The sequence below is a fragment of the Peromyscus eremicus genome, chromosome 4, assembly GCF_949786415.1.
Source record: "Peromyscus eremicus chromosome 4, PerEre_H2_v1, whole genome shotgun sequence".
Lineage (NCBI taxonomy): Eukaryota > Metazoa > Chordata > Mammalia > Rodentia > Cricetidae > Peromyscus > Peromyscus eremicus.
The window spans coordinates 134758401-134778836 of record NC_081419.1 but is presented as its reverse complement, the minus strand read 5'-3'; the positions used below and the strand labels follow the sequence as shown (position 1 = coordinate 134778836).

Genomic DNA, 20436 nt, shown 5'->3' with positions numbered 1-20436 from the left:
CATCTGCCTCCTGCAGGCCGGCGGGTGGGTCATGGATATGAAATGCTGGGGGCCCCTTGACTTGGGCTCTGCCAGAGCACACTCTTAGTCAAGGATTCAGGAGCCAGGTGTGTGTATGTGGTGAGATTCTAGAAAGCCCCAGAAAAGATGGGGGAAATGAGATACAAAGAAGCTCCAAACATTGCAGAATGCCATGGGGCATTGATCACCAACCCCACCCTTCCTTTACTCAGCTCTTCCTGGGGCCCCCAGATGTCTGGCTGTACCTATATCAAACCCATTTCTGTGGCCAGAAATGACACTAAACAGACACAATGTTCCAGAACGATCTGCAGACAACATCAGGACTGGGGTAGGCAGAGGCAGGGGTCTGAACACAACATGACCATGTTTGTTCCATTCTCAGAGATCTTATAAGGAACAACAAAGATTGGGAAGAAAGCAAACTTAAGCCCCCTGCAAAGTTTGAGAGCATACCTGCCACCATTAATTCAGCCTCTCATTCAAAATATCCCAACTCAAGGCCTGTTAGGTACCAAAGCACTTCTTTTATGTGGAGCAATGTTCTCCATGCTGCAGAAAAGACAGTGGATGCTTGGCATCTGTAAGAACCACATGACAGGAGGTAAGCACAAGGGATTTGCTCACTCTACCCTAGTTTAGACACAGCAGATAACAGACTTGTACACCTATGAATTTCCTCAACTTTGTGATGTCTATCTAGGTTCAGCAGAGGATCAGAGTCATTGGAAACACCCAGAGAAGGGAAAGGAAGACAGCTCACTAAGAGACTAGATGGCATGTCTTTGAACGACATCAGATTTACCCAGCAAAATATCTCCAGTCTCTTTGTTAGCTGAGATTTCTTAATCCTTAAAACATGGAACATGACCCTTGTAGAATGTTGGTAGCGTTATAATGGTACAATCACCCACCGTGGAAAAGCCTGTCAGCTCCTTTGTGGCCCAGCAAATGCATTCACAGGTTACCATAGGTTTCCTGTGGTGATATATCGTGTGCCCCAATAAAACTTATCTGGGGATCAGAGGACAGAGCCAGCCACTAGATTAGACATAGAGGTCAGACAGTGGTGGCAAATCCTTTAATTCCAGCACTTGAGATCTCATGCCTTTGCTTGGGAAGCACACATGCCTTTAATCCCAGGAAACAAGATGGCAGGGCAGAAAAAGGTAGATAAGGCGTGAGGAAACGGGAGCTCACTCTTTAGACTGAGGATTTCGTAGAGGTAAGCCAATGGCTAAAGCAGTTCAGCTGAGACCCTCAAGGGTGAGGACTCCGAAGCTTTCAGTCTGAGGATTCATGGAAATAAGATCGGCTGAGGAGTTGGCTAGGTGAGGTTGGCTGTGGCTTGTTTCTCTGATCTTTCAGCGTTTACCCCAATATTTGGCTCCGGGTTTCTTATTAATAAGACCTTTTAAGATTCATGTTACAGTTTCCTGTGGGAACAGGCTTGGAATTTGAACCCCATTAGCTTCCTTACCTGGAAATACTACATAAGCCCTGACACCATTAATCAGCCTCCTAGTTTATACATGGGCACAGGGCTGGAGATATAATTGGAAATACATGTTCATAAAAATATTTGAACATCATGTTCTTAACAGGACTTTCTGCAACTGTGAAAAGGGAAATAACCCAATGCCCACTAATTAACTAATAAGTCAAATATATAAATGGAATATTATTCAACCATAAATAAAATAAAAAGGACTCTATAGACTACAAAATGGATAAATTAAGAAAATGACACTATTTCTGTGTGATGTCCAAAGAGACAAATTTATAGAGACAGAAAATTGACGAATGGCTTCCTTGGGCCCAGAAGGAATTTGAAAAGAAATGAAATGGGTACAGGTTTTCTTTTGAGGGTAATGAAAATGTTCTGACACTGATTAGTAGGGGTGGTTGCACAATCTTGTGAACTAAGTAAAACACTAAAATTATGCACTTTGGATGAATTACATGGTATGTGAATTATACTCCAATAAATCTGCTTTAACAAAATATAACATGAGATTTTATTGGGGATCCATTCATCCTTTTACAGGCACTTAGGATACATCATTGAATAAAATGAACAATATCATTGCCCTCTTGGAATCCTCGTTCCCATGAAGAAAGAGGCTAGTGAATCCTAAACATGTCAAACAAATTGTGATGTCATTGTGAAAAGTGATCAGCAATGGTGAGGAGCGGGGTAAGGGAGCTGGTAAAGCCACAGTACTAAATGTGCTGGTTTGGAAGCTGTCATGAATGAGGGGACATTTGGGCAAGTCTGCAGGAACTGGTTTTGGGATCAGACAGGGGGTACCACCAGGGCAAAGCCCAGAGTAGGAATGAAAATACTGGAGGGATAGGAGGGAGGTCAGCTAAGCAAGAAGCATCAGGTCATTTTTTAAAAAAAAAAATACAGGCAGCAAGGAAACTGAGGACTTTGTCACCCTGTGTGGCTGGGCATGTGGAGCCCTGCTGATGGTTCAGCTCAGAGCACAGCTCCAAGAGGAAGCCCTGTAACCCGTGGTACAGAGGTCTGTCACCCTCTTCTTAGTGGCTCAGCAGCTGGGGATGAGGGCTCTGGGCAGAGGAACTAGGTAGCCCACACTCACCCAGGCAAATCATGGGGATTTGCTGAGCTCCAGTTGGGAAACAAGGGCTGATGGGAAACTCCAGTTTCACTACCTAAAAACCCAGTGTGTTTGTGATCTTCAGGTCCCAATTTTTGTATTGTCGTGGTCAATTACAGGTCACAAATGATTTCCAAAGTGGGTTGCCTGAGGACGCCATTGTGCAAATCCATTTTCACCGACAGTCATCCCACACACCCAGGCTGCTCAAGCCCCAAGACATGCGCTGGAGCTGATCACATCAGAACCCACAGAGTGAGGAAGAGAGGGGACCCCTGGAATGAGAAGGAAACAGACTATCTTGGGGCCTGGATGAAGGTTGTACCCCAGCTCTTCCACACTTTCTACCATCTCATCTCTCTGAGTCCCTCTCCTGTGGGGATGTCTAGACCTGCCTGACTTCAGGAGGAACGGTGTGTGCTACTCCACCAAAGGGACCATGAAAACTACCACACGCCAAACCCTGACCTGTCCCTGGACCTGAGTGAGCACCCTCATTTCTTCATTGAGACAATTTGCAAACTGTAATATGACCTCATTCTAAGTACACAAGTTGAATTTTGTGAATTTCAAGTTATGCAAATGTCACAATTCAATTAGACTATTTCCATCATCCCAAAAAAGAAATCTGCAGAACAACCCTTTGAGGTTGCAGGTCCATACATAATGACATCAGCTCAATGCTGTATAAAAGCAAAAAAAGAAAAATGGTAATGTATTAGCCTGGAGTGCATGAAATTGCCATTTTTATAAGTTAAAACTGTCCAAATATTGGCAATTTTAAATAGCTTACCCGTTAAAAAATTTCTGCAAATACGCCGCTCTAAAAACATTGTTTCTGTATTAATGCATATACTACCTATGATTGCCTATGAATCACTCATGTTATGAATCTATACAGCATATTTTTATGCAGAAAGCCATGCACATTGAATGTGGTGGATGATTGAAGGGATCGAGGATTCTTCAAGGGAGAAATGTTGGCTATGCACAGTTTTTACCTTAGGCTCTGTCTTCGTAGCTGAACCTCCACAGAAATTGCCCACTTTGAGCCTGCTCTAGCTGAAGCACTCAATTCAGAGTTGAGGAAAGCAAAGCTTACATAAGATGGGTAATGTATCTACACAATGTCAGCCGTATGACACTGTCTCTAGAAATGTGAACGAAGCATTGTAAATGTAAAGAGCTCATATCTGTGGCATAAGGATGTCATATTTTGCTCTGTGTTTTTTATAATTTTGCATGCTTGCCGTTTTAAAATCTCCAGTCTCCACTGGAGTCTAATACCCATGAAGAAACATGCCAGGTCCTCTCTATGTCTCTATAATCCCAGCACTTCACCATCCATCATTGGGTCTATGCTTGATAAATACATAATGCTTAATAAATGAATCTGATGGAAGAAAGAGACTGACTCATGCATGCAGTAAACACTCCCCTCTTGGACACACACACACACACACACACACACACACAGCCTTCCATCATTTCTACTAACATAACAGTTTCTGGGGAATGATTACATGTAGTTAGACCCAAGAGGCTTTTATGTCAACACATGGCAGATCCATTTTGAGCCCGCTCAACCTCTCAGAGGTTCTTTGTGCTCAGAAACGTGAACAGCCTACTTTCCAGTGCCAGAAACAGGAGCTCCCAACCCCAAATATGTTAGGGAAAAGGGGAACAAAAAGATGTCTCGAAAAACCAAAAAAAAAAACAAAAAAACAAAAAACAAAACAAAACAAAACAAAAGAAGCCTCACAAGAGTGCCACCCCAGGACCTGAACATCTGGGGTCTTGAAGGGTCAGAGGTCAGACCATGGCTGGGGCAGGGTTGAGAATACATTGCAGAGAGATTGGATGTAGCTGGAAGGTTTCTCTGGTCTCGCCTGGCCCCAAGGTCCAGCACCTGCTCAGACCCAAATATACATAAAGAGGCTTATACTAATTATAAACTGTATAGCCTATGGATCAGGCTTCTTGCTAGCTGGCTCTTATATTTTAAATTAACCCATTTCAATTCATCTATAAGTTGCCACGTGGTCATGGCTCACATTGCGCTTCTCCTGGCGGTAGCTCGCAGCATCTCTCCTGCCTCCCCTTTCCTCTTCCTCTCTCTCCACTTGGAGTGGACCGCCTAACCTAATTCTGCCTCACCATTGGCCAAACAGCTTTATTTATCAACCAATCAGAGCAACACATATTCACAGCATACAGAAAAACATCCCACAGCAATTGGGTGCTGAAACAACAGCAAATTCACCTGCCTGGGCTGCCCAGAGCTTGCAGGCAGGAGAGAGGTGTAGGGAAGATGCAGGGAAGACTTGGGACACAAGGGCTAGATGAGGACTGTTCAAGGTTTAGGTTCGGGATGGCACATACAATCCCACAGGAAAGATCCTGTAATCAATCTATCTCTCCCTCCCTCCCTCTCTCTCTCTTTCCCTCCCTCCCTCCCTCCTTCCCCCCTCTCTCTTCCTCTTCCCCCATCTCCATAGCTGATATGGACTCTTGGAAGTAAGAAGTAGACTAAACCTCCACCTAGGTCCACTTTACTCAATATCCTATGCAGGAGCTCAGCTCTGTATTCAGCACCTACTCCACACCTGAAGAATAAGCACTTGTGGAAACAGCTCTGATGAAGAGACATCAGCGTCACCATTTACAAAGATGGGTAAACTGAGGCCCAAAGAGTGTGGAAGAACAGCTTTGCTGGTGCCTAAGCTGCTTCCAGCTGAAGGCTGAATGAATAGAAGTGGAGGAAGATTGGGGTAGTTTAGACCCTTGGTTCAAAGTGGAGGGGACAGACAGCAAGGGGAAGGGGGAATGTGAATCCACCAGAGGCCAAGTGATATTTTCCTTCATTTTCAGTTAAGTTGCAGGGGGAAGGGTATGCCATTTTGGCGGATAGGTGTGCCTGCTACCTATTGTCAAAAACTGAACATTTTGTGTCCTTTGTTTTTTCACTTTCCATGGCAACCAAGAAGCTGAGAATCAGATTTCTCACTCAAGTAACAACAATCCCCGGTCTAGAAGCATCTATTCCTTCCTCCCCTCCCAAGGACCTGTTTTCTGCTGTCAGGGCTCTCTGCCCTCAGTCCTTGCCTTAACCCTAAAACAGCCTGGAAGATTCCACACGGTGCATTCATTAACTGACCCATTCTTTGAGTCCTTACATTCCTATAGCCCTACACTGATCAGGGGAGTAATATCTACTATAATTAGGTATCATAAGGACAATGATTTCATTAGAGATTCTGTAATAGCCCCGGACATGTACGAGGCAGCATGTTATACAACACGGTCCAACGCTTTATCACCTTGTGATAATTAGAGTTGCTGAATTACAGTAAGAGAGCAATGGAAGGTAATTTCCTATTTGGCCAAAGTCATCTGACCTCCCCCAGGCCTCCAATTATCATATTTCTTCTTGGAATCAGGTCTCTCCCTTCCACTCAGAAGCTGCTGCGAGCTCTGCGCTGTTACCGCAGACAGCAAACTTGCATGGGAGCCCTGAAGTCGTAATTTTCTCATTACGCAGCCTCCTCTGTCAGCCATTTCCTGGTGAGCCAGCCCTGTTTTCCAGTTCAGGTGATAAATAGGCATGAACAGCTTAGCAGGCAGAGAGGCAAATAAACATTTGAAAATGATCAGGCCCGGAGAATCTTCTATCTGCTAGTATTATGGGTTAGAGAGAACCCAAGCAAGCCGCAGAGTGAAACATGAAGAGGGGACTAAAGCCAGCTTGCTCTCCTTCTCTCAGCACCCTCATGGCAGAGGGAGACAATTTCTTCTGCTGAGTGTATGGTCTCAGATGGTTCTTTAGACAGCGTTGCCAAATAGCCCATGAAGCCGATCAAATGGCAAGCACTACCGTTTGCTGAGCGCCTAGTAGGTGTGTTGGGCTGGGGAGATGGTTCAGCGGATAATTGTGCTTGCTGCACCAACATGAGGACATGTGTTTGAATGCCCAGAGCCTACTGTCAATCAATATGTTCTCATTTAAATGAATAAAACCGTGACATATTAAAAACACAGCAGAAGCTGGGCGGTGGTGGCGCACACCTTTAATCCCAGTACTTGGGAGGCAGAGGCAGGTGGATCTCTGTGAGTCTGAAGCCAGCCTGGTCTATAGAGTGAGTTCCAGGACAGGCTCCAAAGCTACAAAGAGAAACCTTGTATCAAAAAAAAAAAAAAAAAAAAAAAAAAAGAACACAGCAGAAGAGTTCACAGCCAGCTTCTTTTCATGCATACGAGCACTGTCTACATTGAGCTAAGACCCATGTTAAACCGCAGAGGTTTGATTTTGAATAATGGAGATACAATTGCTGGCCTCAAGGTGCTTATATCCTCATGAAGAAATTGATCCATCAGCTTATAAATACCAATCTTCTTCTATCCCAATAAACCACCTTTTTCCCCAGGGTACTCTTGAGGAGTGAGGGATAAGAGGTTTAGATAGAAATACAGAAGGGAGAGATGCATAGAAACACAGGATAGCCTCGGGAGGGCCTGGATCCTAATCCACCGGCCCCTTCTGTCTCTTCTAAAGGGCTTTTTAAAGGAATGCCAAGGGGTGGAGCAAAAGACCTCCTCCTAGCACAGCCAAGTAGAGACCCTTCCAAACACCTGGTAACCATACATGTGGCCAATCCATCCCCTTATGCAGCCCTGCTGGGTAAAGCAAGCTCAGATCTCACTAGGAAACCTCTGTGGGCTCCCACAAATAAATACAAGAGGTAATACAAGAGCCAGAAGGTAGAGCCAGTGAGCTGATAGTCCAGTGAGGCAGAATAGATCAGCAAGGAGGTGATCTTGAGGTTAAGATTCAGGAGTGAGCCAGGTGAAGAGAAGAGGAAGGGGAGACAGTCCAGTAGACAAAGTACAAGTCATGCAAGTGTGAGGACCCGAGTTTGGCTGCCCAGAGCCCACACAAAGCTGGAGTTAGTAGTGCATGGCTGTAAGCCAGCACTCCTTCAGGGAGATGGGACTTGGAGATAGGTGAATCCTCAAGAGCATGAAAACCAGCCACCCTGGTATACACAAGGGTGTATACAGGATGAGACTTGGTCTCAAGCAAGGTAGATGAGAACTGACACCTGAGGTTGTCCTCTAGTTTCCACAGGTATGCTACGGCACATACGCACCCACAGGCACACATTTCCACACACACATACACCGAGATTCATTAAAACAAACAAACAGGGAATAGTATGGATGGAGGCTCTTATTCAGGAAGGTGCTTGACATAATAAACAGGGAAAGGGGCACTTTCTAGAGCTTAATGGGCAACAATAGGGAGGTTTTGGACACTGATCATAGAGGACCTCTAGAACATGGGAAGAGTGCGCATTTTGTGTTTCCATTGAAAAACTGGTGATTGGTCAGTAAAGGATCAGCTCTGACTGACAAAGCAGGCCATGCAGGCCATCCCTTAATTAAAGTCTCCATGCAGGGGAAGGGAAAGTGGTCCATGGTGAAGGAGAGGTAAGTCAAACTCCACCTCCTGAAGGGAGGCTTGCGCCACAATTTACAGACACATGACAAACCACAACAGTCTTCGGTCTTATACATTAGCCCTTGTTCTGGGATACAGCCCTGTTTCACTAAGATCAAGTGTCTTGGGTAAAATACAAGATAAAATTAGTTACACTTGGAGCCAGGACTTATGCCCAGGTCTGTTGGATCCCCCAAACTGGTATTTTTCTCTTTGCACGCTGGCAGTAAAGGGATTCGGGAGGTACCATACGGAAGCAACAGTAACCTGGACAAGCCCCTGAAGTCCTAAGATGGACCGTGGGATGCTCCCACCCTGGAGGGGCAGCTCACACTGTGGCAGTGGGTGTGTTCTCTGAAGGGCAAATGCCTGGAAGGTAAAAAGCAGAGTGGAGGAAGAACCACAGAGAAAGATACCACGGGGGAGAATTGTTCATTTTTGATGTCATTTCCACTGGTAGGTTCCTAATGTTCCAGTGGGTAGGCCTGCATCCACAGACATACCGGGAGCACTAATTGGACTTAATTTGTTATTAAAAAAAAAAAGAAGACATGAAGTTGTGAGAGAGACATGTTGTGGTGGGGATATGGAAGAATTGGAGGAAGAAAATGGAGTGGATATGAACATATTCCATTGTATACATAGATGAAATTCCCAAGAATAAATTATAGTTTCTCATTTAGTTTTAAGATTTAGAAAAGCAACGGGTTAAAGGCTGTCTCTGAAAACCTTAACTATGCCCCCCAATTTTGATTAAAATGCATCTTCCAAAACAACATTTTTCAAGGAGATAGTTTTTAAAAAAAAAAAAAAAAGAAAAAAAAGAAATTGTGCAACTAAAAACAATGAGGCCTAAGAATTAAACACATAAAGCAAGGTTAAAGAAGTAACATCCAGTGGTTTTAATGGCAAATGCCAACGTGTTAAATTCCACAAGTAAAAGGCAACCACTCCCAATGTAAGTCCGAGAAACAATCCAATTACAGAGTATTGGAGAGACACGAGTGAATTGTCTTTTTTGTTGAACATAAACAGGAAATGTGTATTAAATAAGTGCAACCTTTAAAAACACGATAACATTCACATCCAACAAATAAATTGAAAGCAAAAAGAAGCACTAAACAGGCCATTGTGGATTAGGATACACTGATAAAAAAAAAAAAAAAAAAAACAGGCTTTCCTAACAAAGCTTCAATGGTCATGTCTCAGTTTATGTTCTCCCAGATGAGAAGGAGACAGAGCCCTAAATACAAGAACACATGGGACATTAATTACAAAGTGACCATATACTTCAGGAAAGCAAAAGTCAGCACATTTCAAAGGACTTAAATAATGCAAAGTAAACTCTCTGACTGCCACAGAATTAAGCTTGGAATCAGGAATAAATAATAGCAAGAAAATCCCCACATGTTTGGAGATTTTAAAAGAGAATTACACCTCAAATAACTCATCGTGAAAGAAGTCCCCATGGAAATGAGAAAATATTTTCATTTGAATCCTAATGAAAATAAAACATACCAACGTTTACAGGTTGTAACTGAAGCCTGTAAACATGGGCTAAAGATCAATGACCACGGTAGTTAATCTGGGAAATCTGAAGAAAGGAATAAATTGAAGATGAAAAAAATGTAAAGAAAACAAGGAATTGAGACCCTAACTAGTGAAGTAGAAAGTGGAATGCACTTTGTCAAGGTAGAGAAAGTGTTTGTTGTTGTTTTCAGTAATTCTCAGAGTTTTCAGCCCAAACAGGAATATAATGAAGTCTTGTACTTTTAATCTCAAAGATGCTAAGAGAAAGACCACTGACCCAAATCATTATGGCCAAATTAATTAAAGAGAGCAATTAATTAAAGCAAGCTTTTTTATTCATGTACATGGGCTGCCTTCCCCTAAAGTGAGGTTCAAGAGGTCAGCATTGGGCATTGGGAAGATAAAGGCTTTTATAGCTCAGGGGTAGGGGGTTTCCAAATGGTGGATTTGGCAGGCAAATACGCAGGTTATAGAAACAGAACATCACAAGGTAGTCATAACAACAGGTGGTTATAATAACCTTTTGAAACAAAGATAAGGTTGCAAGGTGGTCATCATAATTTTTTTTTTTTGAGACAGAGTTTCTCTGTGTATCTTGTGGTCCAGGAAATCACTCTGTAGACTAGGCTGGCCTTGAACTCACAGAGATCCACCTGCCTCTGCCTTCTGAGTGCTGAGTTAAAAGCATGTACCACCATACCCACTGCCATAACAACTTTTTGAAACAAAAACCTGGTTGCTATTTCCTGGAACAGGCAGTACAGAACCATTTGTAGTTACGGTTACAGGTGGGGCACTGCCCAATCCTTGAGAAACAGAGGTTTAATCATGAACAAGAATGAACTTAGTTTGTCTTTACTGTAAGATGGCTTTTAAGCCTAAGGTGGAGGCAGGCTGCTTGGCTCATCAGTATCCATCAAGAGTAAAAAATAAATAAATGGATAAATAAATACTGTAAAGTTTACTAAAAGGAAAGTATGGAGACATTACAGCAAAATATAACCAATTAAAAGAACCTGAGTGATTCAATTGAGTAAAGCCTTAATGACCAATTGAAAAACGAGAAGGAGACTTCATTATGAGTTTTCCAAGCAGGAAAAAAAAAATCCAAATGGGATTTTACAAAAAGGGAAAAAATGATCCGCTAATCATCTGAGAATTACAAATCAAACAGTGAGTGACCAGTGCACATCTGCCAACATGGCTAAGGTGAGAAGTCAGAGCACAGTGAAGTGTTGGCTGCACTGGAGACTCCCCTCTGCTGCTGGTGACCGTGACCATGAGTTTAGACAACCTGAAATCACTTGCTACACTGCCAAAATTGGACACAGCCCCTCTTCTAAGGACATTTTCACTCCTTGGGACATGCATCAAGAAACACATAAAGAATGTTTCTGAGAGCATTATTTATAAACATAAAAAAACTGGAAATGAACCATTTAATCCCATTTCACCATTTATCTGCTATCAGTTCATTAATCCCCAAGCTGGAGCAACCCATTAACCAAAACAACCCATTAGTAGTCAAATGAACAAATAAATGGTGATATATTCCTGAAATAGAACCAAAAATAAATTGCACTGTAGTCATACAAGGAAATAAACCGCAATTAAAATGAGAGACCTATAGCCACACATCAAAAAGGAATCTCAGGAAATTATGAAGTCAAATAATCTAGATAGACAAGAGTGAACCGCATTGTGCCTTTTCTACAAAGCTCAGACAGCAGACAGAGCTCACCGCTCTGTTTAGATTACAGAGGTAGTCGGTTAACTTAAAGAAAAGGCAAAGAAACTGCTGACATTAGAATCAACAATGTAGTTCCTTCCCTAAGGGAAGAGGAGCAGCAAGTGAACACACCAAGGATGTGTCTGTCCAAAGGCCAGTGCCAGAGACAACTCATATAATTAAGTAAATGCTTTGCTTGTAAACAAAAAAGATTATGAAGTATTTGGAAAACCCAAAACTCAAATCATAACTATAAAACATGAACTTCAGACCCTAGAGAAAGCATGCAATTATTCACCTAATATCTCTCTTCAGTATCTACAAATAAATCCACAAAAATTGCCAACAAATCACAATAATTCAGGAAATTATAAAAGAAAAAGTGTGGAAATGACCCTTATATCTTAGAAAATGTAATATATACTTCTTGCTAATTTAAATACAGTTATTTACTTAACACACATACCCTTCAGGGAAGCATTTTTGCCATAAACAAGATGTAACCAATGATTAGCTGTGAATGCCATTTACATTCCTAAAAACAGTAACAATTTGCATAGGTGTCAGATTACAAAAATGCCCAGAATGCCCTACCCCTTGCCATACATATGAATGGACTTTCACACTCCTGCCATTCAGGATTTGAGCCCATTTGACTAGATTCTAACCATAAGAATGTGTCTGAATTGGCCTTGTGCAGTTCTAAACCTAAATCCCATACCCATTTCTTCTTACTCTCTCTTGGAACAGCACCATCATCAAAGGAGCAAGCATAGGCCAGCTCTCTTGACAAAGGAGAGTGCATTAAGCACATAAAGATAAGCCAACTGAGATGAAGCCACCCATAGACCAACCATTCCCAGCTGGCCTAGCAGGTAACTGTCCAACTCAATCCTAAAGAACCTCCCAGCTGAACTCTGCCCAAATGGCTAACCTACCAAATCTTGTTGGTTTTTAAGGTATCACATGTTAAAGATGTTTGTTATGCAGCGAAAGCTGACTGAGACTTATTAATGGAGACTACTATAGTAGCCCCCTATGAGTTCAGAACTTGAAAAATCTACAGTCTAAAGAAGGAAGACCCAGACTCCTTGTTCAACTGGTCAAAAATTATCATAGGAATGTGTACTTTCATTTCTTCACAGTCTGATGATACATTTCTGCTGTTCATTCCTATAAATTGCATGTCAATCAAAAGTGCTAGGTCGAGTGCCAAAGTGACAGGAGGAGAGTGAGAACACAGGAGTAGGTAAGGAGACACTTCAGTTTGTTTCTGCCATTACTGACAAATCAAATTTTCATTTTTAGCTTGCAACAACAAAATATGTAGGCAGAAATAAAAATAAACCTTTATTACTTTATATCTGTGGGAAAAAACTGTGTGGGTTCTGAACTCTCTAACTCTTAATGATGTTTTTTTAAAAATCCAAACAACTTTTTATAACTTTTAAATGTGGTATTTCCAAATTATGATTTTTTAACCAGAAAATACTGTTTAAAAAAAGAATTGGGATACATTTATATATGACATCTCCATTCCCATTTATGGATGAGTTCCTTTTTACCAAGAAGACATTAGGCATAATTCCATGTTAAAAATTTTGAAATCTTCAGCAAAATAAATTTTGGTAAGTTATATTTTACTAAGGAATGGCTGGGAAGTTAGAAAGCTGGAACAAAAACACTAATCATATAAAAAGTATCTTTAAGGGGCTGGAGAGATGGCTCAGAGGATAAGAGCACTGACTTCCAGAGGTCCTGAGTTCAATTCCCAGCAACCACATGGTGGCTCACAACCATCTGTAGCTAGAGTTTTCTCCAGTCCTGCCTGGCCCACAGTCAGGACAAATCTCTCTCATCCGCCAGCCCGCAGCTGCTCAGACCCAACCAAGTAAACACAGAGACTTATATTGCTTACAAACTGTATGGCCATGGCAGCCTTCTTGATATCTAGTTCTTCTATCTTAAATTAACCCATTTCTATAAATCTATACCTTGCCACATAGCTCGTGGCTTACCAGTATCTTACATGTTGGTACTCATGGCGGCGGCGGCTAGCAGTGTCTCCTCCGCCTCAGCCTTCCACTTCCCAGAATTCTCCTGCTTGTCCCGCCTATATTTCCTGCCTGGCTACTGGCCAATCAGTGTTAACCAATCAGAGCAACACATTTGATATACAGACCATCCCACAGCAACCATCTGTAATGAGATCTGGTGCCCTCCTCTGGCCTGCAGTCATACATGCTGTATACATAATAAATAAATAAATCTTTTTTAAAAAGAAAAAAAGTATCTTTAAAAGAAACGTGTCATGATTTGAGTCCCATGATTTATAGTTCATGGAGCTATCTTAGGATACAGAAAATGCTGGTAGGAGGGACTAGCTGGAGGGAGGTATTTGAAGGTTACACCCAGCCCTTATGCCTTGTATTTTGTCTGTTTTCTGATCTACTGTGGTGTGAACAGCCTCCTCCCTACACCCCTGCTTTCACAAACCAAGCTGCTCTCCATTGTCTTCCCCACCCTGGTGGACTGACTCGCCCCTCCTTACTCCACCCCCTTGAGATGGCAAGTCCAAATAAGTTCTTCCTCTCGAAAGTTGTTTCTGAGATTTGTTGTCACAGAATGAGAAAGCTAGCAAGTGGAAAATACAAGATTTTCTTAGGTAAGAGGAGAGCCCCTGGGCTGGAGAGATTGCTCAGCGGTTAAGAGCACTGGCTGCTCTTCCACAGGTCCTGAGTTCAATTCTCAGCAACCACATGGTGGCTCATAACCATCTAAAATGGGATCTGATGTCCTCTTCTGGCATGCAGGTATACATACAGACAGAGTACTATATACATAAAATAAATAAATCTTAGAAAAAATTTTAAAGAGAGAGTCCATACTCTTAAGATTAAAAATGTCAAAAACATGGGGCTAGAGAGACGCAGTTAAGAGTGTTTACTGCTCTTGAAGAGGACCTGGGTTTAGTTCCCAGAACCCGTATCAAGTGGCTCACAACCACCTGTAACTCCAATTCCAGGGGATCTGACACCTTTTTCAGCCTCCGTGGGTACCTGCATGCACATGGTGCACATAAACTCATGCAGGCACATAGACATAAATTATTGTTAGAAAAAGAAAGAGCAGAAAAAAAAAAACTCAAACTCAGCTTTTAATTTGCTGGAGAGATACTAGGACACCGCATGGAATTGTGGAAGTGAGAGAACTCTCCAGAGTTCAGGGTGGTTGTAGCTAGACACTCAGGCCACTCTCACCCTATGGTGTTTTCGTTTTATTGTTTTGTTTGTTTTAGCATGTTCATTCTGCCCTTCATATAGCAAGGATTCAGTTCAGCTACAGTTCCATGGCTTCACACAAATTAAAAATAAAAAAAAAAAGACTTCCTTAGTTTCCTCACTTCCTAATTTAAAAAACAATAAAAACCATCATCATCATCACCACCACCACCACCATCATCATCCTGGAAAAGACTCTGTCCAACACAGTCAAAGAAACAAGCTTCCAGGGAACAACAGTATAAAATGATCTCACAATCAGAATGAATTGCCCACATGAAAGGAGAAAAGGCCAAGCAATTTTACAGAGAGCTTCTTTTAATTTTTCAAGCAGCAAATAATTGGGACAATAAATAAACTCTTCCAAAGCACAAAAAAAGTAATAGTTTTTTAATCTATTCTTCCAAGTTAGCAGAACTGAACACACAAAAAAAATACAAGAAATTAAATTTCCAGGCCAATTTTCATACAGTAGAATATATGCAAAATAACTAATAAAATGTTATCAAATGTGGTTTATGTTTAAAGGAAAAAGACTGAAGGTATCCCTATTCATCCTCGCAGCAAGGGTGCTCATGATTAATTTTAATGTTGTCCTAGAAGGACTGATAATGGAGGAAAGAGCAAGAGAAAGAGACAGAGATAGAGACAGAGAGCAGGAGAGAGAGAAGGAGATAAAGAAGGGGAGAGGGGGAACAGAAGAAGGCAGAAAGAATACTGAAGAACACACAAAATTTCAATAACTACAAGCAAACAATGTCAGTTCCCACTCCAAAAACCCACAAGAATTACCAAGTATGAGAACAAATAAAAAAATTCATTCAGTTTGGCAATTTTTAAATAAATACAGAGACAGGTGTGTTGGCACACTCCTGTGATTCCAGAATTTGGGAGATGCTGGCAAGAGGATCAGCGACTCAAGGTCATCTTGGCTTACATACTGAGTCCAAGGCTAGTCTGGGCTATATGAGGCCTTGTCTCAGAAAATAAACTAAATATTAAAAATGAGTCGTTTCTTATATGTAAGCCATAACAACGAGGAAGAAAATAGAAAAAAAGCAATCTCATTCACAATTACAACAAAAATATGCAAATTATTCAAGAATGAGTTTACTTGTTGATAATTAAAATATTAATGGACTAGAGACATAGCTCTGTTCTTATTATGCTTATTGTAAAATTATGAGGCCCAGACATGATGGTATGTGTGTGTGCTTCTAATCCTAGCTCGGGGGAGGCGGAGACACATGGATCCCTAGGGTTCACTGGCCGGCCAGCCTAGCCTAATTGGTGAGTTTCAGGCCAATAAGAGAGCCTATATCAAAAAAGATGATAAAGGGCACCTGAGGGATGATGACTGAGGGCATCCTCTGTCCTCCTCTCAAGCACTTGCATGTGCACACGCACGTGCATGCACACACACACACACACACACACACACACACATACATACTAACTTTTCTAGAACCACACATACCCCTTCCCTTCAAAGAAGAGAGGGTTGATACAATGCTTTCAAGGACTAGACTCAATCTCACTATAATAAAATTATCCTAAAGTTTCAAGCAAGTGAAAAAGTTCAAAGAACAGTTCTAAACACCAATGGCTAGAAAATCATCTGGGAAACCCTAAAACTATTGGTAAAGCAGGAAATACAAGGTGGAAGAATTATACAGGAGATAAGAAAAAATGTCAGAAAGTAAAACATTAGGTGCAGCTTCAACTATGAAACCACCTAAGTGCTGTACAAGATTAGACAGCTAGATCAATAAACACAACACAAAGCCTTATTAAAAGTATTTAGTATAAAAGAATGATAGCATTTTAAAATAAAAAAAAATGTATTTATAAGCACTGCTCAAATTATTTAACTATTGAAAAAGAGTTGCACTATCTATATGCCAAAATAAATCTCAGACAACATTAAATATTTTAAATATGTAAAATGAAACTATGTAAATGTTAATCTTTAAATAAGTAGATGATGGATATAACTTTGGTGGATAGATGATAAACATAGATAGATAGATAGATAGATAGATAGATAGATAGATAGATAGATAGAGTTTTAGGCCAGCAAAAGAAAGAAAACCTATCAGTGAGAAAATGATTGATCTAACTATATAAAAATGTAATATTTCACTGTGTCACAAAACACTATGAAGAAAATTGAAAGTCAGAAAACAAATGGGAAAATAATTGCACTGTGCTTGCCAAACAAAGGGTTAACTTCCTTAATATTTAAAGAGCTAAAGAGCTCTCAAAAGATTCTAAGGAGAAGGAATGGGAAGTAGAAGATTGAACAGAGCATGTGAAAAGAACACTTATAATACAAGACAAATGACCAATAAATACATAAGGGTTTGCTCTCCCTAGTGATTAAGTCTATGAAAATTAAAACACTAATGTAACACCATTTGTCACTTGATGAATTGGCAAAACAAGGCACTGGAAGATGCACATGGGGTGATTTTTAAACCTTCCTAACTTATTTTACCTTCATAATATGTCTGAAATTGTGTGTGCATGCATATGTACTTATGTGTGTGTGGAAGCACATATGCATGTATATGTGCATGCATATGGAAGCTAGAGGTTAACCTCAGGTATCATTCTTTAGGAGCCATCCATCTTGATTTTTGAGACTGGGTCTCTCTCTTGGCCTAGAGCTTGATGATTAGGTTAGAATAGCTAGCCAGAGCCCAGGGAATCTACCTGCCTCCCTTTCCACACGACTGGACTAACAAGCATATGCCACCATGTCCAGCTCTTATATATAAGTTCTGGAGACTGAAAAGTCCTCACGCATATGTAACAAGCACTTTTCTGACTGTGCTATCTCCCTGGCCCCCTGAAGTCTTTTATTAAGAATCTTATTTAAGTTTATATGCTTTTACCTCTCAGAATTTATCCAGAGAAAATAATGAAGAACATACATAATTATTGATGAAGAGACTATGGATGCTACAATGATGATGATGATTCTGATTGTTATTGTTAATTGTCAACTTCACATTGAATCTAGAGTTACCTAAGAGACAGACCTCTAGACATGCCTGTAGGAGATTTTCTTGATTACATTAACAGGGTTGTAATAACCACCCACTGTGGATGGTACCATTTTCTGGCTGGGATCCTGGACTATTAGGAGTAAAGACTGGATGCTAAGCGATAGCATGAATTCATGTTCTCCACATCCTGACTGTGGATGTGATGTGACAGCTACTCCAAGCTCCTGTCACATGACATCACCTCCATGATGGACTGTGCACCCTTGAACTGAGAACCAGGATAAATCTTCCTTTTTGAGTTGCTTTTGTCAGGATATTTCATCACAGCAACAGAAAAGTCGTTAAGATAATGATCACAGTAACAATGTAAATAATGATGGTGTGTAACTGTAATTCTTGCTAGATAACTGTTTTGTTATATGTAATTTTACTATGTTGAAGTTAAAACCTTCCTTTTAAATAGAAAACAAGGGGGGAAATGATGTATGGTGTTGCTCTGTATTCTATGAATGTGTTGCTCTGATTGGTGGATAAATAGAATGCTGATTGGCCAGTAGCCAGGCAGGAAGTATAGGTGGGATAAGCAGAGAAGGAGAATTCTGGGAAAGGAAGGCTGAGTCTGGAGACACCAGCCCACTGTCCAGGGAGCAGCATGTAATGCTGCACATAGCACACAGGTAAAGCTGCAGAACACATGGCGACATATAGATTAACAGAAATGGACTGAGTTCAAGTATAAGAGCTAGTCAATAGTAGGCTTGAGCAAATGGCTAAACAATTTTAATTAGTATAAGCTTCTGAGTGTTTACTTGGGTCCAAGCAGCTGCAGGACTGGCAGGTGAGAGAGATTTGTCCTGACCGCAGGCCAGGTGGGACATAGGAAAACTTGAGCTACAATGGTGCATTATGAAGATGATAAAGATAATAAGGAACTGAGATAAGACATATCACTTCTTTCAAATATAAAGAAATTTATTTCTTATAGCCTCAAAATCCATGGCTTAATAACCAAATAGGAAAATAACTATCCTGCCTAGTAAGAAGAGGTCACCAAAATCATCTGTGACATTCACATGTTTCCAAGTTTGTTTGCATAATAAAATCTGTATTTCACATGTCCATTCTCCTCCTACATCTTGGAAATCTAAATGAAAATTTAGCTTCACAGAGAAATAAGAACTGCTTTCTGTTTCATCAAGATAATCATAATGATCAGGTAAAATTCTCCATCCCTCCATCCTTCCCCCAAACACTGTGTTTTGCCCTTTTACTGCTTAGGAAGAAAATAAGAATAAGAATTTAAGAGTTTCTTCCCTTTAAAGGCAAGTTAGAGCCATGTCCCAGACCATGTCCTTTCACTCTGTCAGATCAGAACACTAAGCTGCTAAAGTATGCTTCACTTATATTTGAACATATTTTATTGGGGGAAAGGGGGCTTGAGACTAACTGGAAGTTTTGAGTTCATAGACTGATGCCTATGCACAACAAAGAAAAAGTGCTTACTCAACATGGCAAACAAGACATCTGCAACAGAATGAAAACTCACAAACCAGAAAGTAAAACATGGCCAGTTTAGCCACACAGCAAGACACAGATGTTCTTAGTGAAGTGGAAATTTAGAAGTATTAAATATCATAAGAAAATATTTAATATCTTCACAGAACTTAGGAATCTTAGAAGCCTTTCTGTAAACACTGTTGACAAACTGTCACTTTCTTTGGGGCCCTCTCTCTTCACCTTCCCTGATGCTAGGGAACTTGGATAGGTAGTTCTAAGCTGGCCTTCATGAAACCCAGTTCAGCTACCATGTCAATGTGCCCAAGGGCAAAGACTTTAGCTATTTGCAGCCAGCCTACATTTAAAACCAGCTGAGTGGCCTTCAATACACAGCCAGACTACATGAAATTATTAAAATTACATACTCTCTGGCTTTCTTCAAGTGCTGGGGAAATAGGATTTCAAGCATTATTTAGAGGGATGCCATTCCAGGGTCATTTTGGATTTTTTTCCCCAAGTATGAGTGGAGGCTGGAGGATGGGATGGAACTCGAAATGTTAGAGATGGTATACCAGATGGCTAGCCAAAAAGAATGATTCAGTTTGATTACCTGCCAAGTCTAAAGAGGAGTGAGATCAACTTTTGATAGTAACAGCCAAAAAAAAATCCTCCCTGCTTCTCAATTCCAGCCCTGGAGAAGCCAGAGATGGCTCCTTGTGAGGTGCAAATGGGGGGAAGAAGGGCAAGATATAAACACAGACCTCACCTGTTGGTTTCTAGCCCATATAACAAGCAGAGAGAAGGGAGATTTAACTTTGCCCCTCCCTCATTGTGGAACAATCTTTTTGTACACTGTGAATATTTCTGGCTCTCATTGGTTTAATAAAGGGCAAAATGGCTAATAGCAGGTAGAGGTTAGGCAGGACTTGTGGACAAAAAGAACACCAGGATGAAGAAGGATGGAGTCACCAGCCAGACACAGAGAAGGCAGGAGATGAACATGCTGTGCTGAAAAAAGGCACCACCATGTGGTGCCTTTTAATATAATTTAAGTTGTAAGACCTAGTTAGTAACAAGCCTAAGCTATCGACCAAGCAGTTATAATTAATAATTAGTCTCTGTATGGTTATTTGGGAGCTGGCTGGCAGGACAGAAAACCCCACCTACACTTCCTTCAACTGGGATGCTATATGTGACCATGTAACCATGCACTAGTCAAACATGCTCCATGTGAAATTCAGAGTCC

The 20436-nt window shown here is 41.0% G+C and overlaps 1 long non-coding RNA gene across 1 annotated transcript in view; it reads right to left on the bottom strand.

The window, feature by feature from the left end:
- LOC131908694 (uncharacterized) overlaps nt 1-13460 on the bottom strand; it is a 28658-nt gene extending 15198 nt beyond the window's left edge. The window contains exon 1 of the long non-coding RNA XR_009378649.1: nt 13420-13460. This is a non-coding gene — a long non-coding RNA (uncharacterized LOC131908694). The remainder of the gene's footprint in view (nt 1-13419) is intronic.
- Nucleotides 13461-20436: the final 6976 nt, after the last annotated feature.